This window comes from Schistocerca nitens, chromosome 2 (assembly GCF_023898315.1).
Source record: "Schistocerca nitens isolate TAMUIC-IGC-003100 chromosome 2, iqSchNite1.1, whole genome shotgun sequence".
Taxonomy (NCBI): Eukaryota; Metazoa; Arthropoda; class Insecta; order Orthoptera; family Acrididae; genus Schistocerca; species Schistocerca nitens.
Window position 1 is genome coordinate 819,124,265 of NC_064615.1, and position 25,933 is coordinate 819,150,197.

The window sequence follows — 25,933 nt, forward strand, 5'->3', positions numbered from 1 at the left end:
TTGTTACATAGGCAGAGGCCATCTGCGGCGGCGATTAAACAAGAGATAAAAGCCTGCTGTGTGTAATTGCCTCTTACAACCACTGTTGGCCAATTGAAACGTCCTCAGAGAAGACAATGGTGTGAAAGAACTGCAAATGAACGGCACTTGAGTTGTCCCACCAAGTGCCTCATTCAAGCGGTTGCGATATGCTGTACTGAAACACTGTTTGCAAGGGCCAGTTTTTTTCCAATAGGATCGAACGTTTTGATATTGATGTTTTCACTCCCAAACACTCTATCGTGTGTACATGGCGTGTTTGCTGTTACCTAATTGTTCTGCCTCTTCTTGACTTGGGAAATGATACACAGGGCATCCTTGTTATACAGACCTCATATGATATGTGAATAATAATAGTTTGGGTCGAGGATTTCTCAGTTAATGCTGGGCTTGCAAAGTGACAATGTGGAAAGTCAAGCTCGAAGATTGCCTCCAGATTCTTCTATGTTTATGCTTCGTAATTTTGGTAGGTTGATTGTGGTATCCTATAATCCTACACATTGCTTCGGCCACTAACAGTGGTTAGTCGTAAATTTTTCAGTTATTATTCAGAATTAATTTCACAATAATAACTCTTCCTAAAACTTAAGGATTATGGATATTTTATTTATTTTTTTATTTATCTGCTGCCATTTACAAATGACGTGTCACCTTGTTACTAAGACAGGTCGTACTTTCACAATACGAAATTGTACATGTACAGAAAGTGCAACTTATTAGTTGCAACTTATTGCAGCTTTAAATACTTATAGACTTAAAAGTAATTAAGAAACGAAAACCTTAAAATTAACGACTTATGAATAGGAGATAGGAATTTATGAAGACAGATAAGAGGTTATGACAGAACTTTAAGACATATTATAAATTCGGAAAATGTTTCTAAAATAAACAAGATTCTTGCATTTACGATGGATAAATAAAAGATAGTAAACGTTTATGAAATTAATAAAATTTTGGAAAATCGAAACATAAACCATAACCATATATTTAGGAATAATAAAAACAGAAGATAGGAAAGATGACAGTGGAAGAATGTCCCTTCACCAGGTGTCTGTGATGGTGAGTGTCTTGGAATTGTCCATTGCCGGCCACTGTGGCCGAGCGGTTCTAGGCGCTTCAGTGCGGAACCGCTCGACTGCTTCGGTCGCAGGTTCGAATCCTACCTCGGGCATGGATGTGTCTGATGTCCTTAGGTTATGGCTTGGTTCAAATGGCTCTGAGCACTATGCGACTTAACTTCTGAGGTCTTCAGTCGCCTAGAACTAATTAAACCTAACTAACCTAAGGACATCACACACATCCATGCCCGAGGCGGGATTCGAACCTGCGATCGTACCGGTCGCTCGGTTCCAGACTGTAGCGCCTAGAACCGCACGGCCACTCCGGCCGGCTCCTTACGTTAGTTTTTAAGTAGTTCTAAGTTCTAGGGGATTGATGACGTCAGATGTTAAGTCCCATAGTGCTCAGAGCCATTTGATCCATTCTGAATTCTTCCTCAAGCCGCCGACCGACAGTCACAGCTCTTCATCGAAATCTAACATCTATTCTGGATTTCCTAATAACTGAACCTTAACCTCTAATAATTGTCTTTATAATATGTTGTCAGTATGTTCTTTTTCTGCTTGCATACGGAGTTGTTGAGGTCAATATTTTTCTTTTTAGGCTATTGTGTTGTTTATTTAGTATATTCCTTCATTTTCATTTACGGTCGCGTCGGGATCAGTATCCTCACATGATTCCTTGTCGGAATGAGTGCTGTTTTCCACCCTGTGGATTCCTTCCTGTCTCTGCATATAGGCTAGTTGTATGGCTCGGACATACACTCTACAGGTCGCTTTGGATATATCGCCAGTGAGTGTGTTTAACATGGTCCATTGGTCTTCGTCTCTGAGTATTGCGTGTATAATGTCCTGAGTGAAGTTGAGGTTTAAGTGTAATGTGTGTCTGATGTTACTATATTGTCCGCAGAGAAAGACGATGTGTTATGGTTCAAATGGCTCTGAGCACTATGGGACTTAACATCTGAGGTTATCAGTCCCCTAGAACTTTGAACTACTTAAACCTAACTAACCTAAGGACATCACACACATCCATGCCCGAGGCAGGATTCGAACCGTCGCGCGGTTCCAGACTGAAGTGCCTCGAACCGCTCGGCCACACCGGCCGGCGATGTCTTATGGAGAGCTTTCTTCCCCACATGTGCATGTTGGTGTCTGCCTCAGACTCACGCGGTTTAAGTGCGTGGGAAAAGGGGCGTGTCCTGTTAAGAAGTGGACCATACCGCGGCTGGGATAGATATGTTTGAGTTTTAGTCTCATCCTTACATCGGGAATGAACTTATGTAGCCTGCGCTCCTTATTACTAGTGTCCCATTCACCTTGTCATGTATCTATCCTCCAATTTTTTAACTGTCACTTCGTGTTAGTTGGTACTCCAGTGATCTTTCGAACCTGGTCACGCCTTCCGACTTAAGCCAGTACATAACCGCTCTATATCTTATCTAAAGTCTATTGGGTAGAATCTGAGCATCACACAGAGTGATTCCACAGAGATGGTGCCGAACGCTCCCGACAGTCTAAGTAAGCCACTACTTTGTCCTCGTCTGATAGGCTCAACCTGTGAGCCCGTGTACTGGCGGCGAAGCTAAGTACCGACTTCAAGAGAGCATGTCCGTGTAAATGACAAGGGGAGTTGAAATTGTTCTGAATTTAGTCTCGCCAGTTTGTGTAGAATTTTTTCTGCCTTGTTTGTGGCAATTCGCGTGTTTTCATGGAAATTTTGCTTTTCGTCTATGTGCACCCCAATATAGCGTGTGGTGACTGCTCGTTTCGTGATGACTGGGTGTTGTGTGATGTCCTTAGGTTAGTTAGGTTTAAGTAGTTCTAAGTTCTAGGGGACTGATAACCGTAGATGTTAAGTCCCATAGTGCTCAGAGCCATTTGAGCCATTTGACTGCTCGTTTGATATTTGTTTCCCCTTGTTTAGAGTGTTCCATTTGCTCTTTCTTCTAGCTGGGACCTATTGTTAGCAGACACTATGGATTTCTGAAGTATTCTGATGGCATCTCCTCTTTTCAGATAAAAAAAGAAGTAGAAAATCTGTGAACTTATAAACACTGAAGGCAGGCAACACCGAAGAAGTAAACGCAAAACAGTAGAGCACTGTGATGTAAACTTTTCGAACCAGAACAGTTAACAGTACAAAGAAACCAAAATCAATTCACGATAATCGGGCTCTTGAAAGCCGAGAAAAAAATGACCATTTTGATTACGAAAAGGAAAACCAGTTTAACCAGGACTTGTGTACAGAAACAAGAACTGCTGAAAAGTACCGTCTGAAAATCTTAATCACAACTGTTTTTATGCGTGTAGTAATTTAAAGATCAAAGAAGTGTTAGATATTCGTAATGGTTGGTTCAAATGGCTCTGAGCACTATGGGACTCAACTTCTGAGGTCATCAGTCCCCTAGAACTTAGAACTACTTAAACCTAACTAAGGACATCACACACATCCATGCCCGAGGATTCGTACATGCGACCGTATTCGTAATGTTTTCAGTATAATTACTGAGGATGCTGCGCCAACAAAAGAGAGATGCATCTGGTGAAAATGTTTCTTATTGTCAAGCAAGTTTAAGACCAAAAAAAAGAATTCATAACTCTGTCCCCTTAATGTTCTTTTCCTTATTAATGAACGTCTGATTAAATCCCACTCGTCATTTCCTGAGATACATTTTCAACATGACTTCCGTTAACATGTATGGTTGGCTACGCTCGTTGTTGCATTGAACCTGTTGTCTTACTGAACAATTTCAACGCGCCTTCTGCGCGTGGTTCTAGAAGGATGCTTTTTATTGCCAAGTAAGAAAAGATCTTCCCTTGTTTCCGCGACTGGATGGTTTCCACTCGTTACCCAGCTAACACATTAGTTAAACCTAACATTATGTGAATGATACCTAACCGAAGAGAACGCATTACTGGCCGTCAGAGTCTCTTATTTTGTGAGACGCTTCTATCCTGCATTTTCCACCCATTTCTCAGGAAAGAAAAAGGAGACGTATCACTCCCACTAAGGAAAATGATGCCACACGAATGAGCAGTGACATGCCGTAAATGATACTGAAGATGTATTGGAGAAACAAGTGCGTCTTTTTTCATTTTATTGTATTTATGGTGACTTTCTCAAAGTTATTTGATTGTTTCTGTAACATTAAATCCACCAGTAACATTCAGATGATTTCATACGATTGACCATTGAAACTAGATTACCCTATATAAGCTCTCAAATGAGGGTTCAAATGACTTTGAGCACTATGGGACTTAACTTCTGAGGTCATCACTCCCCTAGAACTTAGAACTACTTAAACCTAGCTAACCTATCGACATTATACACATCCATGCCCGAGGCAGGATTCGAACCTGCGACCATAGTGGTCGCGCGGTTCCAGACTATAGCGCCTAGAACCGCTCGGCCACCCCGGCCGGCGCCTTATATCAGCTCTCGTTCTCAAACTATCGACACTACTGTCTGTTCATATATTTGCGTTCCTCTTGAAATACGCGGTATATGACAATAACTAGTTTTTGAGTTACATTTTTGGTGTTTAAATACGTAAAATTTGTTATCTACAACAGTGTGAATTAACATTTCTGAAACAGGGCAATTATTTGATGGTACAGCAAGACTAACGACGATGTGTTGTAAAGCATAGCTTAAAAACGATTTTTTTTTGTCTGATTCAAAACTATTACATTGCACCTCGTCACAAGTGCATGAATCTTTTCCATATGATATATATGCACATTAAATTGAAAACTGTCATGAAACAGCCATTATGAAACGAAAATGTACATTGCAGCATGTACTCACAGCATAATGAGCACAGAATGGATGCTGCTGATTCCCTTAAACAAGATGGTGTACTATATCATTGCAAGAACCCACTGTTTGTTAAGTTAAATCCCCTATTAAATCGGTGAACGAACATCACGTACGACCCTTATTTTATCACAAATAAAACAAGGAATAGTAAGATGACAAGTGATCTCCTGAAATTCATCTCTGCTAGCAAAGAACGAAGTAAATTGTTAATTTATTCTGACTGCAGTTACGCTGGCATTACCCAGTAGCTACCGAAAAAGTACTAGCGTTAGCTTTGCCACCGCGTTCTATCCAAGGAAACCGGTTGGCACCAGTGGTAGCCAGGTGTTGCTGAGATAGAGGTGTTTAACAATGGGTCTGATGGTGACGGTCCGGACGAAACGCGGAGGCAGGGAAATACCGGAGAGTTGAACGCCCGGTTAAGAGAGGAGCTCCAATTCAGAAGAAGAAAAAAAAGAAGCAGCGCAGGAATAGAACCGGATGCGGCGGCCCACGCTTGCGGACTCGGCGCGAGCGAACGAGATACACCGAAGGCGAGGCGAGGATAGGAGGGGCGTGTCAAGGCCGGACTGCACGTGCCACAGCACGTGTTCGGCCCACCGCAACGGTAGGCAGAATGCAGCTTGCTGCTCTACCAGCTGACCTTTCCGGTCTGGCGAGCTACAAAAACTCCCACACGTCCTGGCTCCATCTCTCTCTCTCTCTCTCTCTCTCTCTCTCTCTCTCTCTGACTCTGTGTGTGTGTGTGTGTGTGTGTGTGTGTGCAATTCAGTTCCCACAGCAAGTTACGAAACACCGAATTCCGAATGTTGGCAGATACGTAGAGCCTAGAGCTAATTGAAATGCGTGTACCTGCCTGCCATACCGAGTACGAATAGTCTCCTGCCCGGTCTCCGTATATCATCTTACATGTATTTCACACTAGAATTTCAGATATTAATGTCTCACCGACGACGTGTTCACTAGAATTTATTACAGTCTAGGATGGGCCAGACTTGGAGAGTGACATCAAATGGTTCAAATCGCTCTGAGCACTATGGGACTTAACATGTGAGGTCATCAGTCCCCTAGAACTTAGAACTACTTAAACCTAACTAACCTAAGGACATCACACACATCCATGCCCGTGGCAGGATTCGAACCTGCGACCGTAGCAGTCCCGCGGTTCCGGACTACAGCGCCTAGAACCGCACGGCCATCGCGGCCGGCAGAGTGACATCGTAGCACTCGTTTCAAGGTCCAGTGTAATCGACTACCACGGATAACGTAAATATAGTAATAACATGAAACACCGCAGCCGTCGTTTTGATTTCATTTTATTATATTGCAACCAGTTTCGGTCACTCAGTACACTATCTTCAGGCCTTGAGTCACCGAAACTGGTTGCAGTACAATAAAATAACATCATAACGACCTCTGCAAGTGTTTCATTTAATTATTAAGTGAACGGTCGATGTCCTGCAGACCATCAATTACAGGGGTGGACATACAAAAACCTAAATAACGGTTTCATTAATAGGTTTGTAACGTTTTTACTCTTATTGTCGATTTTGGCCGAATTAAGCCATCTTCAGATCTAAAATTTAAATACAGGAGGACCGTTGCTGCCACCTGTCTCAGCTTGTGCCGGTCAGCTGAAGTCGATTTAGGAATATCGTGGAAAAAAGTGACCCTGGAATGGCGGAAGGAGATTTAAATACTATTCTTCCACACTACGAATCCAGTGACTTAACAGTAGAGACTTCTTGCTCAGCCGACAATCGTCTCAGCAATGTCATTAATATTTTGTTTAAAGACACTGTGGAAGAAGTGTGCTGTTAATTTTGTCTTCCTTTTTATCAGTCGTGACGTTTCATGCGTAAACAAATATGACAATTCAAATTTTCCATTCTTCTCTGTCCTTTTGTTTCGCTAACGTTTGATTTAGAGTAACGCACAGTGGAAGAAAGAAACGAAGTATTTAAAGTTTATTGAACGATAACTTTTTTATTTCATTTCTAGTCTTAATAAGGCATTTTAGAGATCTCTTCCATAGTAATAACATATGTAACACTACGACGTGAAGGAGCCTTATTAAGAGCCGTTCCGATCTAGAAATAAGAATAATCCCTGCGGTACTATGTATTCAATAAACTCAATACATCCAATTGATGACTTAGTCGTCGGTAGGGTGATCTTCCTGCCGAGCGAGATAGGCCAGCGATTAAGGAGCTGGACTAGCATTTGTAAGGAGTGAAATTCAAACAGTCGAGACAGCAGACAGCTTCTGACTGCGGACACAATATGTTGTGCAAAGATGTCAGTTCAAAATTGTTTCAAAAATGGTTCAAATGGCTCTGAGCACTATGAGACCATCTGAGGTCATCAGTCCCCTAGAACTTAGAACTACTTAAACCTAACTAACCTAAGGACATCACACACATCCAAGCCCGAGGCAGGATTCGAACCTGGGACCGTAGAGGTTTATTATATCAACAGACACAGATTCTAAATGGGCAATTTTTAATTTATATATGAAATATAACATTCTTAAATGTTGTCAAGGAATCCAAAACTTCGCGGAGACAGAAAAATATAGAGAAACACTAGTTAAAGACGGATTTACTGGTTACCATTTCAACTACCGGATGTTACCTGGAGGTCGGCTCCCTTGCGGACACCAATAAGAATGGAATATCTGGAACTCGCTCATCCGAGTTCGCGAGAGAACCTCGTTTCCAGAGGTGAGGTTTCCGTGTGGAGTCTGTATTTTGCAAATGTGAGGCTAAGCGGAACTCAGTTCACTTCTGGCAATGTCCGAGGCCCAGTCTCGTACACCGTTGCGCATAAGACTATGAAGGTCTGGTCTGCCGTTCCTTGAGATTTGCAGCCATTATATTTTGTCCTTAGAAAAAAAAATCGCAGAGAGTTGTGACAGAAATGGTGTTGCAAGTAAGAAAGTCTATGAGAGCTTTGGCATTTGTATTGATCGTAGAGGCAGTGATCTGTGAGTGAGTGTGGCTGTACGATGTGCCTGCTGGAAGATATCTGTATATCCGCTGTTATGGAACACCGCCGACTTTCTGATGCAATCGAAACTTCTCATTGCACAGATACTAAGTTTACCAGCTCGTCATTGCACAACGTTGGCAGTGATTGGAATATACTACAGCGCTTTATACATGCTTCCGTAGGCTTTTGGGAGAACGGCGACGCCTGGCAGCAATGGTCATCTGCAGACAGTGGTGGCGTTGGTGTGGCTTCTTCAGCAAGTGACAGTGCCGGGGCTTCTATAGCGGCAGCTGTGGGATACTCTCTCTGGTCTTTACCACGGAGATAGTCAAACCTCGCCTAAGGAAGGGGGTGATGCGGATTCCGATGGTGGTGAAGTGATGAGGTAGGATGACGGATAAAACGTTCATTGAGATGGCGACCCAGCCGAAACACTAGTGAGCATTTTCAAACAAAATACGAAGCACGAACGATAGCTTGTGCACTTGATACTCCAACCATTCTACATTCACTAATCACCTTGTTGACCAAGCTCACATACCAACAAAATTAAAAAGAGGCATGACCAACTTCGAAATAAACAGCAACGAAAACATTAAGTAATTACTTGTTTCCTTTGGCGCTTCTAGAGTGGAGGGAGTGTCGACTAATTCACCGTTCCTGGGTACGTTCGAGTGTTGTAAGAGCAAAATCATAACATCCGAACTTTATTCTATATTAAATTACTGTCGAGCGCGGTTATGGCTGAAGTCGAGAAAAAGTTTCCACACAGTAAACAGACGTGGCGTACTAGAAGCCAGCAACGTTAAGTGTGGATGAAATCCGAAGAAGAACTCTCTCAAGGCAAAATCGAACTGACCTCTCCGAAATGTCTCTACCGAGTCGACTTTGGTATCACAAAGAACAGAATGAGTATCCAGAAATGGTGTTTCAATGTGGAATCTGAGGTTTGAGAATGTGGAGTTGGGCCGTCTTCAGCACACTCCGTGTAGTGTCACTTAAACCAATCTCGAGCACCGTGAAACATGTGCAGAAGGTAACAGCAGTTGAGGCTCCCAGCTATTAGTCTGCATTCGTCCAAGATGTTTGTTTTATCTTTAGTTAAGATATACATATTTATGTTGTATGTTACCAGCTCTTTTTTTTAATTAGTCATCTGACTGGTTTGATGCCCACCACTAGTCCCACTCTTGTGCCAGCCTCTTTTTCTCAGAGTAGCGCTTGCAGCCTACATTCTCAATTATTTGCTGGATGTATTCCAGTCTCTGTCTTCCCTTACAGTTTACACCCTCTACACCTCTCTCTAGTATAAAAGATATTCCCTGATGCCTTACAATCGTGTCCCTTCTTCCTGTCACTGTTTTCCTCATGTTCCTTTCTTTTCCGTTTCTGCGGAGAATCTCCTCATTTCTTTCCTTATCAGTCCATCAGTCCACCTAATTTACGACATTCTTCTCTAACACCAATGAGCCGTGCGGCGGCTCGCGATCGTGCGGGACTTCCGTAGAATTGTGTAATTGGGAGAGTGACCTCTCGTTTTTTCTGCTAGTGTTAACTGGCCCCACTACGTTGGATCGCCTTGTCTGTCCGTGAGTGGCAGCAGCAGCGTTTATCGATAGCAGGTACTGCTACTATCTTTGGGGCGACCTCTACTTCTTCCGGGACATGGTGTGTGGAGCGAGTTGAGTTGGGAACGCAGACCAATTCGGTCGGGAGCGTAAGAAGGTTCGGTTTGGACGGAGGAGCAGCGAGGTTCGCGCAGCGCCAGGCCATGCCGAGACTTTTGGCGGCACGCAGGTACTGCCGGATCGAGGGGCTGTGGTTCCAAGGGCTACAACCTCGTTGCCCACCGAACTCAGGATTTTTTAGTGGAGGGCACTTAAAATCAGTAGTTTGTTGGTGTGTTGTTGCTCGCAGCGAGTGGAGTGTTGTTTTTCCTGCTTGATTTGTCAGTCGGTTGGTGTTGTTCTATGATGCTGCTCCCAGCGCCGCCTAGAGTAAGAGCAGCGAGTGGTGTGTTGTTTGACTACTTGATTTGTCGGTCTTCTGGTGTTGTTTTATGTTGGTCGTAGTATTTTCTTGTTGCTTCTGGTCGTTCAAAACTCCGGATTTTGAAGACGCAGTGCTCTGTCACTTCGCCCTCGCCTGAAATATTCAACGGTTGTATCGGTGATCAGACGTTAGGTGCATTTGTAAGAGAGCTGGTTGGTGTTTAAGCTGTCCCTTGTTCAGTTGCCAAGCTGTAAAGTGAGCATAGCTCTTGGCTGCCTGTCTCACCTTACCTTTCGTTTGAGCTACCTTCCCAGGCCCACCCTTGGAACACTTCTGAGCACCACTTCTTCTGTTTGTTTTATATTCTGACTTTCATTATAGTTTTTAGTATTGTGCGAGGCCTTCGGCCGTGTATTAATTCAGTTCTTTTAAAATTTTATATAAAGGCCTTCAGCCGTGTTAAGTTTCTGAAGATTCATTTTATTTTTAAAAAATATATTTACCTTAAAATTTGTTCTATCTGAAATTGTTTGTAATCCAGGCCTTAGCCGTTAATTGTTCGATGTGTTATGTGTGGCAGTCAGCCGAGGATTTACGTGAACCCCTTTTAATAAGGCCTTCAGCCGTGTGTATTCCTTAAAGGAAAATTTTAATGAGAAGGAAGGGGTTTATTTGAAAATTTTTGTCTGACTTGTTGTTCAGGCCCCAGCCGTTGTTTCATATTTGTTTGTGGCCCTCAGCCGTGCAATAAGTTAACATTTCTTTAATTAGGCATTCGGCCGTTCTGTTGTAAGTTTAAAAAGAAATTTCTTGGTTAGAAAAAAAATTGTTTATTAATGTGTTTTAATTATAGTTGTCTTTTAGACGTGTAGTGTAGGCCTTCAGCCGCTAATTGTTTTCAATTGCATTTTTTTTAAATTTTACCTTCTATTTTTTAATTGGTTTTGATTTCTAATCCAGGCCTTCAGCCATTCTTGTTTTTGGTGTGGTTTTGGGCCTTCAGCCCAGAAAGCATTTCAAGTTTTCTTTAACTAGGGCTTCAGCCGTATTGTCTAACTGTGATTTTTTAAAGCAATGTGTAAATCAGTGGTTCTTCGAAAAATAAAGTTGTGTGTTTGATTGTGCAACACACAGTAACTGTTTACGGCCCCATCGACAATCCTAACCTTATCCTGTGCGCTCAAATGTTTCGGTTCTCTTCTGTTCCGGTTTTCCCACAGTCCATCGTTCTCTACCATACAACCGTGAGCTCCAAATGTACTTTGACAGAAACCTCTTCTTCAAATTAAGGCCTATGTCTGATACCAGTAGATTTTCCTTTTGATAGTCTGCTTATGACACGATAAACAAATAAACAAGAAGACTTCCACACTCACGAAGCTCTAGCAAACCGGAACATGTACTTTGACACTAAGAACTGTCGCACCGAAACCAGCATCTGAAATATTCGTCACCCAACCGCTGAAACAACTTACATCAGCACAAGCATGAATAATAGAAATAACCCACAAAACCCACATACTATTTCAGCACAAAGAAGAAGCACACGAGAATTCGAGAGTTGACACATCCACTAGTCACTGAATACATACAGATTGGGGCGGTAAATGTATACCAAAAATATGACAGTGTGTCTAAAAAATGAATTTTCACTCTGCAGTGGAGTGTGAGCCTATTTTGAAACTTACTGGCAGATTAAAACTGTGTTCCAGACGGAGACTCGAACACGAGACTTTTGCCTTTTGCTGGTATTTATTCTACCGAGAGTGCTATCCAAGCACAACTTCCAACTTGCCGTCACAGTTTTACTTTGGAAGGCAGGAGAGCTCCTATTGCCGGAAGGAAAGCTATGAGGGTGGGTTATGAGTTGCACATGAATACTTGAGCCAGTATAACACTTTCCCGCCAAAGGCACACAGTAACAACCTGTCAGGAAATTTCACAACGGTATGTGATAAAACTGAACATTGGCCTGTCACTTTCCATCAAAACATGGTGGCAGATCTGTGAGAGAAGAGAACATACAAATTCGAGAGTCGCTTACAAAAGCAATGAACTAACAACATATATGCGCACAAACTTTTTTCAATGTATACTCATGCTCAAAAAATTAAGGATATTTGCAGAATGTGGTGCCACACAACGTGGCACTACACAAAACTGGTGCTAATAGCATAGGCACATAGGGAACACACACAACACAGATCTGTAAGCCCACGGTATTGGTGGTAAGTTGAGAAAACCGTCCCGAAACGCATGTGCTACAAAACGCCACTGTTTCCTGAGCATGTACACCGACATCAATATCGATATGATCACCATGCACACGTGCGCAGGCCGCACAAAGGATTGGCACTCTCTGGATCAGGTGGTCGAGCATCTGCTGGGTTATAGCCTGCCATTCTTGCACCAGTGACTGTCGGAGATCTTGAAGTGTCCTAGGGGTTTGAAGACGTGCAGCGATACGTTGACCGAGAGCATCCCAGACGTGCTCGGTGGGGTTTAGGTCTGGAGAACAGGCAGGTCACTCCATTCGCCTGATATCTTCTGTTTAAAGGTACTCCTTCACGATGGCAGCTCGGTGGGGCCGTATGTTATCATCCATCAGGAGGAAGGTGGGATCCACTGCACTCCTGAAAAGGCGGACATACTGGTGCAAAATGACGTCCCGATACACCTGACCTGTTACAGTTCCTCTGTCAAAGACATGCAGGGGTTTACATGCACCAATCATAATCCAGCCCCACACCATCAAACCACGACCTCCATACAGGTCCCTTTCAAGGACATAGGGGGTTGGTATCTGGTTCCTGGTTCACGCCAGATGAAAATCCGGCCAGAATCACTGTTCAAACTATACCTGGACTCGTCCGTGAACATAACCTGGGGCCACTTTTCGAATGATCATGTACTGTCTTCTTGACACCAGGCTTTACGGGATCTCCTGTGACCAGGGGTCAGTGGAATGCACCTTGCAGGTCTCCGGGCGAATAAACCATGTCTATTCAGTCGTCTGTAGACTTGTCCATTTCATCAAACTCCTGATTTGGAGTTTGAATAGGACTTGAGATCAACTTACTTTCATTTATTCCGCTCCTAACAAGAAATAAAAATATAATAATAAATGAGGTGTGTCTGGAGACAACTTTTCCAGTGGCTGCAGTAAGGTCCCAAGCAAGGCTACCTGCAGTACTCCGTGGCCGTCTGCGGACACTGATGATGAGATATCGGTCTTCTTGTGGTGTTGTACACTGTGGACGTCCCGTACTGTAGCGCCTGGAAACGTTTCCTGTCTGCTGGAATCGTTACCATGAGCTTGGTCACACTTCGTGGCACACGGAGGGCCCGTGCTAAGACCTGCTGTGTTTGGCTTGGTTCAAATGGCTCTGAGCACTATGGGACTTAACTTCTGAGGTTATCAGTCCCCTAGAACTTAGAACTACTTAAACCTAACTAAACTAAGGACATCACACACATCCATGCTCGAGGCAGGATTCGAACCTGCGACCGTAGCGGTTGCGCGGTTCTACACTGTAGCGCCTAGAACCGCTCAGCCACTCCGGCCGGCTGCTGTGTTTGTATTCTACCCCTCATAACGTCATCAATATGTGTTCTTTGAGCCATTTTCAACACATAGTCACCATTAGCACGTCTAAAAACGTCTGCACACTTACTCGCTGCACCGTACTCTGACATGCACCAACACACCTCTGCGTATATGGACTGCTGCCAACGCCACCGTGCGGCGACCGCAGTCAAATGCACCGCATGGTCATACCCCGAGGTGACTTAAACCCGCAAACCGCCCACCAGAGCGTTGTTGCACCATGTATCAGCATTATCCTTAATATATCATGAGTATATTAAGGCTTCAATATTAAATTCATTTTTTATGTTTTCTTCGTTATAAAACTACTAATCGTGCTTTAAAAGAGAAAATCGAAACGCATCTATTGATAACAAAAAGTAATTAAGCAGTTACACTGCCTGACAGAAACAAAATGAGGCACCTATAAGGGAAGGCGGAGACAATGTAACTTCACGGGTTGAAGGGGTATGTGATTATAGCATCGAGTAACATTTGGCATTTATCCGTATGACGCTGCAGCGTTCTGAATTTGACATATGTACTAATTCGGTTGGGGAAGGTTGTCAAAGGGACCTTGTATCCTCTTATGAGGCAAGCTGGTCCACAATTCTTGTAGCTGGTCCTTCATATCCTAGATGATAGTGGGACGGAGTTTACGTGCGAGCTGGTCTTAACGCTTGTTGTAGCGGGGACAGATCTGGGGACTACGACAACATCATGCAGGCAGTTCATAGAGAAGTGCGCCTTGTATTGACGAGCATTGTCCTGCTGAAAAATGGGTCCACGATACTGTCGCGTGAGAGGTAACACGGGACGTCCTGTACCGCCTTATCGGGAGGTGGCGCAGTGGTTAGCACACTGGACCCGCATTCGGGAGGACGACGGTTCAATCTCGCGTCCGGCCATCCTGATTTGAGTTTTCCGTGATTTCCCTAAATCGCCTTCGGCAAATGTCGGGATTGTTCCTTTGAAAGAGCGTGGCCGACTTCCTTCTCCATCCTTCCCTAACCCGAGAGGCAGATGACCTCGCTGTTTGGTCTCTTCCACCAAATCAACCAACCAACCTGTACCGCCATAGTTCCCTCAGTCACTACCACCCGTGACCTGAAGTCATTTTCAGTGGCTTCCCATACCATGGCGCGAGGAGTAACAGTCCAGTGATCATTCAAAACTAACCGATGACGGTCATTCAGAGTAGTGCAGAACTACCACTCATCGCTGAACACAATATGACTACATTCATCAGCAGCCCCTGCTTCCCGGTCACGACATCACTCCTAACCCAGCCCTTTTTGGTGTGATGTTAACGACTTCCTACGCGACGGATAATAATTCCCTATCCAACTGCTGATAGTCAGCGACTAGTGGTGCGGGATGACGCAGAATGTTGCATGGAGTCCATCACTTGTTCTCAGAGGGCAGGCGCAGATGTGAAGGGGTTAAGATGTGCTTGGAACACATTACAGCGATCGTCAGATAAAAAATATCGTGTGGCTAGGGTCTCCCGTCAGGTAGACCGTTTGCCGGTTGCAAGTCTTTCGATCTGACGCCACTTCGGCGACTTGCGCGTCGAAGGGAGTGGAAGGATGATGATTAGGACAACACAACACCCAGTCTCTGAGCGGAGAAAATCTCCGACCTAGCCGGGAATCGAACCCGGGCCTTTAGGATTGACATTCTGTCGCGCTGACCACTCAACTACCGGGGGCGGACGATCGTCAGATGATGTCGCCGGACCCTTGTTGACAAGTATACCTGCCCTCATGTTCCTATGCAATCCAGCATTGGGTCATTGTCACATTCAAATGCACCATAAATCTGAATACTGCACGTTTCGACCAACCAGGCAGATGGAGACCTACAGTGAGAACCCTTTCAAACTGTGAAGGTGCTGATAACGTTATCCCACACGAATACGTGACTTCTCCACTTCCTTCACAGTGACCACTCAACATTTGCACAACACTAATGCTTCCTGGTGGCCTTTCTACTGGGAGCTGCAGCTCTGATAGTTTATACGAGGTGTTTCAAAACTAGACGATAAAACTTGAGAAATGGATTTCTTATACTATTTATTTACAGATCGTACAAAATAGATACGTATTTCAAAGTTTTAATTACCTTCAAAGTAGTCACCAGCATTGTACATAACCCCTTGGCAGCGATGTGGAGGTCGTAGGATACTCTTAGCAGGGCCAGTTGTGTTGACAGTTCGAGTGGCGCGGACTATTGCCCGACGAATTTGCAGTAATACTGAAGCGAATGCCGTGAAGTGTTTCCTTCAGTTTAGAAATCGAACTTACGAGGGTTTAATTCAGGGGAGTGCAGTAGGTGGTATAGCACTTAGGAACCCCATCAGTCAAACAAATCAGTAACAGCTTGCACTGTACGTGCTTGAGAATTGTCCTGCAAAATGATGGTCAGGTTTAGCAGAAGTGTCGTCACTTCCGTCTCTAAGCTGGTCGTAGGTTGTGCTCCAAAAAGGAACAGCTAAGAGTATCCTACGACTTCCACATCGCTGCCAACGGGGTATACACAATGCAGGTGACTACTTTGAAGGTAACTACAACTTTGAAGCAAGCATCTATTTTGTACGATCTGTAAACAAATAGTTGCCGCTATTAAAGTTCCAACACTAGTAATAAGAAAAAGAATAAAACCTAGTGATCTTGGGCTCTAAAATGCATACCTTACGAGCTATGAGCACTACAACCTCGACACTGTGAAACAAATCTCTCTTACTGCAAGTCCTTCGCTTTCCATATTTTGGGAGGACGTAGTGTTGTGTCGTCCAAACGAGACACAGCCAGGGAAAAAGCACCGCAGGCGCAACGATGCGAGTTGGTTCCATTGCCACAGAGACTCCCCCACTTGCTCAAGTTCCACCAGCGCCACGGGCGGCGGTGAGGACGAAGATATCGACTTCGCCTCGGCCAATTGCCGGCCGAGTACAATCCGCCAATTACCGGACTACTCGGTAGGTAGAAGAGCAGCTCTTGCCCACTTGGTTATAGATCACCGTACAGGGCTTAGACAGGGAACGTTCTTTAGCGCTTTCTTACAAGGGAACCTCCCCGTCGCACCCCCCTCAGATTTAGTTATAAGTTGGCACAGTGGATAGGCCTTGAAAAACTGAACACCGATCAATCGAGAAAACAGGAAGAAGTTGTGTGGAACTATGAAAAAAATAAGCAAAATATACAAACTGAGTAGTCCATGCGAAAGATATGCAACATCATGGATAATGTGAGCTCAGGAGCGCCGTGATCCCGTGTCTAGCGTGAGCAGATGCGGAGCGAGAGGTCCTTGGGTCAAGTCTTCCGTCGAGTGGAAAATTTAATTTTTTATTTTCAGACAATTATTATCTGTCCGTCCGTCCGTCCGATGCGAGGTAACTGCGCCGTAGTATGGGGACGCTACACCTAAACAACCATCGAAACACACTTTTTTGGGAGTGATTATCACATCCACAATAAAATCTAAATCGGGAAAGGTAGAAGAATCTTTTTACCCATTCGCCAAGTGTATAAGTTAGGTGGGTCGACAACATATTCCTGTCATATGACGCACATGCCGTCACCAGTCTCGTATAGAATATATCAGACGTGTTTTCCTCTGGAGGAATCGGTTGACCTTGGGATCAAATGTTTTCGGTTCCCATTGGAGAGGCACGTCCTTTCGCCTACTAATCGCACGGTTTTGCGGTGCGGTCGCAAAACACAGACACTAAACTTATTACAGTGAACAGAGACATCAATGAACGAACAGACAGATCATAACTTTGCGAAAACTTTTCACTCGAGGGAAGACTTGAACCAAGAACCTCTCGTTCCGCAGCTGCTCACGCTAACCACGGGCTCACACTAACCACGGGACCACGGCGCTCCTGCGCTCAGACCTTCTTTGATGTTGCCTATCTGACGCATAGACTACTCAGTTTGTATATTTTGCTTATTTTTTTCATAGTTCCACACAACTTCTTCCTGCTTTCTCGATTGATCTGTGTTCAGTTTTTCGAGGCCTATCCACTGTGCCAACTTATAACTAAATCTGAGGTGGGTGTGATGGGGAGGTTCCCTTGTTACAAGTGAACAGGCGGTTGTAAATTGCATTTGCTATGTACTGAGAAGTTTACCTACGATTATTTGCACTTAGCCACTGAGCAGTAAAGGAAACAAAAGAAAAGTTCGGAGTAGGTATTGAAATCCATGGAGAAGAAATTAAAACTTTGAGGTTCGCCGATGACATTGTAATTCTGTCAGAGACAGCAAAGGACTTGGAAGAGCAGTTGAACGGAATGGACAGTTTCTTGAAAGGAGGATATAAGATGAACATCAACAAAAGCAAAACGAGGATAATGGAATGTAGTCGAATTAAATCTGGTGATGCTGAGGGAATTAGATTAGGAAATGAGACATTTAAAGTAGTAAAGGAGTTTTGCTATTTAGGGAGCAAAATAACTGATGATGGTAGAAGTAGAGAGGATATAAAATGTAGACTGGCAATAGCAAGGAAAGCGTTTCTGAAGAAGAGAAATTTGTTAACATCGTGTATAGATTTAAGTGTCAGGAAGTCGTTTCTGAAAGTATTTGTATGGAGTGTAGCCATGTATGGAAGTGAAACATGGACGATAAATAGTTTAGACAAGAAGAGAATAGAAGCTTTCGAAATGTGGTGCTACAGAAGAATGCTGAAGATTAGATGGGTAGATTACATATCTAATGAGGAGGTATTGAATATAATTAGGGAGAAGAGGAGTTTGTGGCACAACTTGACAAGAAGAAGGGACCGGTTGGTAGGACATGTTCTGAGGCATCAGGAGATCACAAATTTAGCATTGGAGGGCAGTGTGGAGGGTAAAAATCGTAGAGGGAGACGAAGAGATGAATACACTAAGCAGATTCAGAAGGATGTAGGTTGCAGTAGGTACTGGGAGATGAAGAAGCTTGCACCGGATAGAGTAGCATGGAGAGCTGCATCAAACCAGTCTCTGGACTGAAGACCACAACAACAACATAGCCACTGAGGTCCTTCCTTTGTGTTATATTACACGCAGCGTTGTAGACTTCACTATTCAGTAAGTCACAAAGATAAATAAACATTTTTAACTCACTTGTGTGACTTTGCTACTAATATAATTGAGTGTTGTAAACCTTCGTTCTCCTGCCCTGTTACCCGACCCTGCAGCATTGCTGTGTAACAGTGGCAGGAAGAAATTGTCTTAGTGGTGTCCTGCACCACGAACATTTTCAAGACCCCAAACTCGGCCTACCGTAACTACACTGGCAACTCGGCCTCCCCAGGAGTAGCGACGAGGCCTTTACAAAACTGGCGTCGAGGGCTTACAAAATGTAGTATGGACCAAAACGAAACTAACTCCGTCCGAACAGGCATCTTGAAAGCCCAACGGTACTGACCAACCACCGTGTCATCTTCAGCCGATAGTCTTTACTGGATGCGGATATGTAGGGGCATATGGTCAGCACAACAGTCTCCCAGCCGTTGAGTATGGACCAAATAAGAATAAAATTTCCAGTGAACATTGTAACCTCCCCACAGAAATGCAAAACAATGATAATGAGCCAAATGTTAACTCCCCACAAAATTATGTTAAATAATAATGCAAAATGGAACCAAGCTTCAACTCCCCACAAAACTGATAAATGAAAATTGACCAAAAACCACAATAATGTCAATTAACTAATGAACCATGTAGGAAATGTAACTTCCTAACAGAAATAATTAAACCTGATAAATCATATAAGGGCAGCAATGCTGACTTCGGCCCTGTGAAATAATTAAACCTGATAAATTCTTACCTCAGTAAAACTGCGTCTATATCTGCTCCTATTTTTCGGCACAGCTCTGTGCAATGCTGGCGTATATTTAATTTTGATTCTTGCAGGAAATGCATAGGAAATATTCTTTAAATTGAAATGAATGCTTTTTCTTCAAAAGAGTGGAAAAATTCTTTAAATTGAAATGATTACTTTTCTTTAAAAGATTTACTTTATAAAAAAATTATTATTGGGGCATTTTTTTAAACAAATTAATTACAATTAACATACGTTATTAGCTGAGCGCAATGCTGCTTCATTACCTTCTACAATAATATACATATCATCCACGACATTCCTGACCAGACTCGTGGGCAGAGCACACCGCGGACGCATGCAGACTCGCCACACACAACTGTATCCGACTTCTACTACAGAGTGCAACTCGCAACTGTTCCTGCCGACTCGGTACACGAAACTGAACTCTCGCGCGGTCAAGCGCAGACTAGCAACGATAAATAACTCTCTGGTCAGAGATTCTGTCATGCCTCGCCATCGCTGGTAATGAATACATATGAAACGTACGCGTTTCATAACCCTCCACTGCGGGGGGGGGGGGGGGGGGGGGAGAATTTGTCAGCGATGGTGAGTCATTTGGACTTGCCATGAGCAACAAATTTTCCTTAACTAATTAACTTTACAATTACAGAATATACAGATACAGTCAGCGATGGTGAGTCATTTGGACTTGCCATGAGCAACAAATTTTTCCTTAACTAATTAACTTTACAATTACAGAATATACAGATATATAGGTGTAGAACATGAAGTAAATATAGTGCACATGCACTGAGTACAGAACATATCAGGCAAAGACAAAATATATACAATGAGTACAAAGCATATTCATAAATGGCAGAAGTGCACACGCACAGTAGTACAGAACATATCAGCAAATCACAAAAAATGTATATGCAATGAGTAGAAAACATGTTAACAAAATGACAAAAGTGCACATGCGTTGTAGTTCATAACATATTTGCAAATCACAAAAATGTATAGGCTATAAATACAAATCATGATAACAAAAACGATTTTTTTTACTATGTCACAAGAATTAGGATAGGAAAGGGAAGGATTGCGTCATGGTTGTAGCACTTTAGGTTGCACGCAGCTGCACTGAAAGTCCTCATCTTTCTACAGAAGCACAACACCAAGTGAGGCAATCTACAGTTCTATCTTTCTACAGAAGCACAACACCAAGTGAGGCAATCTACAGTTCTTTTCCCAGAAGTATTAATCAGCGTAGCCATGACACTGAAATACCGTAGTAATATTCCATGTTATCCTTTTGGTAGTACATTAGGTACACCAAACAGTGGGACCATAATATCATCTTCACTGCTCATGGTGGTGGACAGCATGTCAACACCACGTCCTTGTCTGTTACAACAACGTAGAATTAGTGCAAAAACCAAATATAGTGCTCCATGATCATGAGGATATACAGGACAAACGGATATTGCAGTAATTCCAGGTAATTAGGTTAGAAGGTGAAGGACATTCAGTCACATACTAGTCTTCATTGAGAATTACACTAGTAATGGGTGGCACTCATTGCCCAGTCATTGAACATTTCTGTACCATGTATGTAGTATTACAGAATAATGTTCATGAGTAACTTTACAGAGAACATTGGCACTCATTGCCTAATTACAAACCATCAGAAGTCATTTACACAGAACATTGGCACTCATTGCCTAATTACCATCAGAAATCATGTACAGAGAACATTGGCATTCATTGCCTAATTACAATTATCAGAAGTCATTTACAGAGAACATTGGCATTCATTGCCTAATTACAAACCATCAGAAATCATTTACAGACAACATTGGCACTCATTGCCTAATTACCATCAGAAATCATTTACAGAGAACATTGGCATTCATTGCCTAATTACAAACCCTCAGAAGTCATTTATAGAGAACATTGGCACTCATTGCCTAATTACCATCAGAAATCATTTACAGAGAACATTTGCACTCATTGCCTAATTACCATCAGAAATCATTTACAGAGAACATTGGCATTCATTGCCTAATTACAAACCATCATTTACAGAGAACCTTGGCACTCATTGCCTAATTACAAACCATCAGAAGTCATCATTGAAAATGAGTTAATAAATGGCATAATTAATCTAATTATAGTAAACATTGTCCTCATAGTTCATCTTATTACATTAATCAGTGGCATTCATTTGCCAGTTACAAAGCATTTTTTTGTGCTAGCAATGCATTGCGTTAGGTTCGATAATTAATAACAATATTTGCTTTTGAGTTATTGCTGCAAATGAAGATGTGTAACGTCATTCGTCATGAGTCAGCTGTATCAAGATTATGAAACAAGTAGAGTATATGTGATCACATTCATAAATGACATGGGTTTAATGAACAACTGCTTATAGTACATTAATTTCATGAATAATATCTCCTGCAAAATATACAAAAATGGATTATTAGACTGAAAGAAGAAACGCATTTTATGCTGAAAAATAGTAAACTTCGAATTAACAGGTAGTGAAATGTGTATAAAATGTGTTCCCTAGCTGTCCTTTCCAAAACCTTCAGTCATCATACTATGCAATACAACACATACTGTCAAAACGAACTGCAACAAATACTTAAATAACTACAGAGCATAAATACATATTTCCTCACTAAAACTAAGATATGAAGTTCTGTCTGACAGCCTGCATCAATCGCTTCGTATTCTGAAAGAAAAATTCGTTAAGACTGCTATTCTACGATGTGTATAGTATATTCTTGTTAATGCTTGTTAATTCTGATCCATTTACTCTTCCTCATAAGGTTTTTGCATCTTCTTTCGTTTATTCCGTAGGTGAAATTCCCATTTCTGTTTAATTTATTTCCTTTACACGTTATTTCTTTCTGTAAATGATGAACAAAGATTAATGTCTTGCATTTAATTCATATACCCATTAGATAAAACTGGTTTATAGTGATATAATTAAGCATACAGCACAGCATGACAGAAAACGTATTATGTCAAAAAATATAGACAGTGTTCAGATGCAAAAATGTACACAGAATATCATAATGCAGCAGCAAAAAATGTAAAATAGTCACGATGTTGAGATATCGTAAGGCAAAAATGTCAAAGTCAGCTAGTGTTTGTTATATCTTAACTATTTCATAATGCATACAAACAAACAGGAGAACAATCATACATACATAAAAAATGATGACAAGAAATGTGACTTTCTTTGTGTTCAGCTTGTATGTTGTGTAGTTAATAGAGGCGAGAATTAAAGACTTTAATGGAGAGAGAATTTAATAAAATTAATATGTCATTAGATAAAATTGCATAATTATTCATAAGATACGTAAGTTTATCTGGAAAAATGTGCACGGTCTGATGTGTAACGTCAAGAAGAGCAACCTGCTAACCTTACCTTGCCGGGCACTTGCCAAGAAAAATACGACTATCATCAGTAAGTAGTCACATAAATATAATTGCATAAGTGGTCATAAAAAAATTAGGAAATGGCATTAAGCATGTTAAATCATAAAGTATCTTCATTCAATAAAAGGTTTAATATTTGATATGTGGTGGTTTCCTTTCGATTTTCTGGTTCTCAAAGTTTCGACGTGTACAACACTGGGGTGAGAAATGCTGCGAATCCGATATGGACCTGCGTATAGAAGTTCAAATTTACTGCACCTACCTTTTATTTTGTTGGATAAATAGTGTGTACGTACTAATATCTTCTGTCCAACGTGAAAGTCACGGCGTATACAAACCTGTTTTTGTTGTCTTCTCCGGCGCTCTGCGGCACGTTTGATGTTGTTCAGCGCAATGTCAATTATTTCATGGTGTCGAAGTCGACGAGATGTAGGAAAGGTTACTAATTCTTTAATTTTGTTAGGTGGTTCAACGTTTTTCAGTATAACAGACGGAGATAGCATAGTGGATTCATTTGGTATGGAATTAATTACATCCTGGAATGAGTGTATGTGTGTGTCCCTATCAATATGTTTTTTATGGCAGTAAATTCTACACAGTTTACCAATTTCTTTCATTAATCGTTCACAAGGGTTCGAAGAAGCATGGTACCTGGATATATAGATCGGAGAAATGTTTCTAGCTCGTAACATACGTGTCCCTATAGCAGATCGAAACTGTGGTCCATTGTCGGAAATTACTTTCAACACATGCCCTAAATGAAATAGAAAATGTTTTACAAATGCCTTCGAAACAGTTTTAGCAGTAGCTATGCGTAACGAAGTGAAGGTAACAAATTTTGAAGTGAGTTCAACAGCGACAAAGATGTAGCAAAAACCGCCGGCCGGTGTGGCCGTGCGGTTAAAGGCGCTTCAGTCTGGAACCGCGTGACCGCTACGGTCGCAGGTTCGAATCCTGCCTCGGGCATGGATATGGGTGATGTCCTTAGGTTAGTTAGGTTTAAGTAGTTCTAAGTTCTAGGGGACTGATGACCTCAGATGTTAAGTCCCATAGTGCTCAGAGCCATTATAGCAAAAACCTCTATTAGTTCTGGGGATCGGACCAAAAATGTCTACAGCGGCCATATGTCTCAATTTAACAGGTACAATGGGATATAATGGAGGAATATGTGAAGTTGAGTCTGACTTAGCTTTCTGGCAGATTTTACACGACGCTAAAACTCGTCGTATACGTTTCTCCATGTTGACAAAATAACAGTTCTGTCTCAGTATAAGAAAACATTTTCTGGCTCCGTAATGTGCGTAACTTAAATGAGTGTACCAGATTAATTTGTTAACAAGCTCGTCAGGAATACATAATAACCAATTGTTGCTGTTAGGATGAGAGCGGCGAAACAGAATACTATTGCGTACAGTGTAATGGTTTCTAATCGTAACATTATTCCTATCTTGCCAGAGGTGTTTAATCTCTTTCCACACGTTGTCTTTACTTTGCTCTTGTGCTATGTCCTGTAATGACGACGAAATGAAATTTTCAAATGCAACTTGTTGAATGTACATGACGCTGAAATTTGCTTTGCAGAAGTTGGTTGCGATGTCTTGCTGATTGTTGCCGAGAGAACGAGATAGTGCGTCTGCTACAACATATTGTGTGCCGGGAATGTGAACAATTGTAAAATTAAATTCCTGTAGATAAAGTTTCCATCTGCTTAATCTGTCGTGTGTAAATTTAGCCGAAAGTAAAAATTGTATTGCTCTATGGTCTGTGTAAAGGGTAGTGTGTCTTCCATAAAGAAAGTGCCGAAATCTCGTAAAAGCCCAAACAACACATAATGTTTCCAGTTCTGTAACAGAATAATTTCGTTCAGCAGGTGACAAAACGCGACTTGCAAATGCGATGTTTTTAATTACTGTAGAGTTATCTTCTTCAATTTCCTGAAAGATATGTATGCCTAAAGCGGTGTTAGAACTGTCGGTGGCAATGGAAAAATTTCTAGTAAGATCTGGGTGCGATAAAAGTAGTGCATTCAACAAAGCATGTTTCAGATAACGTTTTCGTGAACAAGATTCTGCATGTCAAAATTATTGCTTGCGTTACTGGAATATACAACCTGTACTGTATTTAATCAAATTCTTTCTGACGTGTTATTATTTTCAGGAGGATGCTGTGGTATTTCAACTATTTGTACTGTTCTATGTTTCTTCCTGACGTATTACGTTCTGGATGATACCTACTGTCTGGTTCATTCATGATTATTTGTTGTTGCTGATATTCTTGCTGCTGACGAGACCGACTGTTATTATACGTACGCTGAAAATTGTGCTCATTAATTTTACGTCTGTCGTGATAGTCATTTCTATACGGTGCATTGCGATAGGAATTGAAATAGTGTGTCTTCTGTACGTACTGATTCCATTGTTGCTGTGCGTTACTATTTGTTGGAGCTGACGCTATACGTGCACGCGGCTAAACATTCAAGCTTGGTTGACCTTGTAGACTGCATTGTTGGTTAGGTATGCTAACCGGTTGGTTTTGTTGTTGTTGCGAAGAAACACCTCTATTGTTATTAAAAATATGTTTGCTACTGCTGAAAATTTTGCACATACTGATGATTAAAATTTTCTCTGATATTAAAGTTCTCGTAGTTGTCATTTCTGGAGCGTCTAATGAAAAATTGTCACTTTCGGTATTACTTGTCGTATCGGGTTTTCTTGACTCATTTCTTAATCCTAGGTAGAGCAATAGTTAAAGATCTGTTTTGATAGATATAACGGATAGTAGAAGAGAAGGCAGCAGTGCAGAAAACTAAAGATGAAACAGCACTACTACAGCTCGGGGCCCTGTGCACGCTACGGCCCATACTCATTAAAGCGTAATGAATCTCCTGAGGTCAATTACGCGCTGCAAATACATTTTAGCTTTTGCGTTACAGGCAATGCCGGTGAAAATTCAAAAATAAATTGCTGTATCCATGCTAATTGTAGTTTCTGCATTACACGAAATGTTGGTGAAAGTACAAAAATAAATTGTCGTATCCAGTTCAAAGCGTGTACCTGTGCTCTGTCATTATTAAGTTCCTTAGATTTTTTTACGGATAAAAATTGCTCATAGTCAACGTTATCGTCTCTGAATTTGAGAACACGTTCAGGTTTGTGTGAGAATCTGTTTGTCTGTA

At 42.0% G+C, this 25,933-nt stretch overlaps 1 protein-coding gene and 1 non-coding gene across 2 annotated transcripts in view; one reads left to right on the top strand and one right to left on the bottom strand.

Moving 5' to 3' along the window:
- The window catches only part of LOC126237076 (uncharacterized), a 512,284-nt gene that overhangs the window by 262,138 nt on the left and 224,213 nt on the right, over window positions 1-25,933 (top strand). The gene's annotated exons all lie outside the window — the stretch shown is intronic.
- On the bottom strand, window positions 4,437-4,520 carry Trnas-gga (transfer RNA serine (anticodon GGA)). Its single transcript is given in 2 exon segments — window positions 4,437-4,471; window positions 4,481-4,520. It is a non-coding gene; the product is annotated as a tRNA-Ser (tRNA).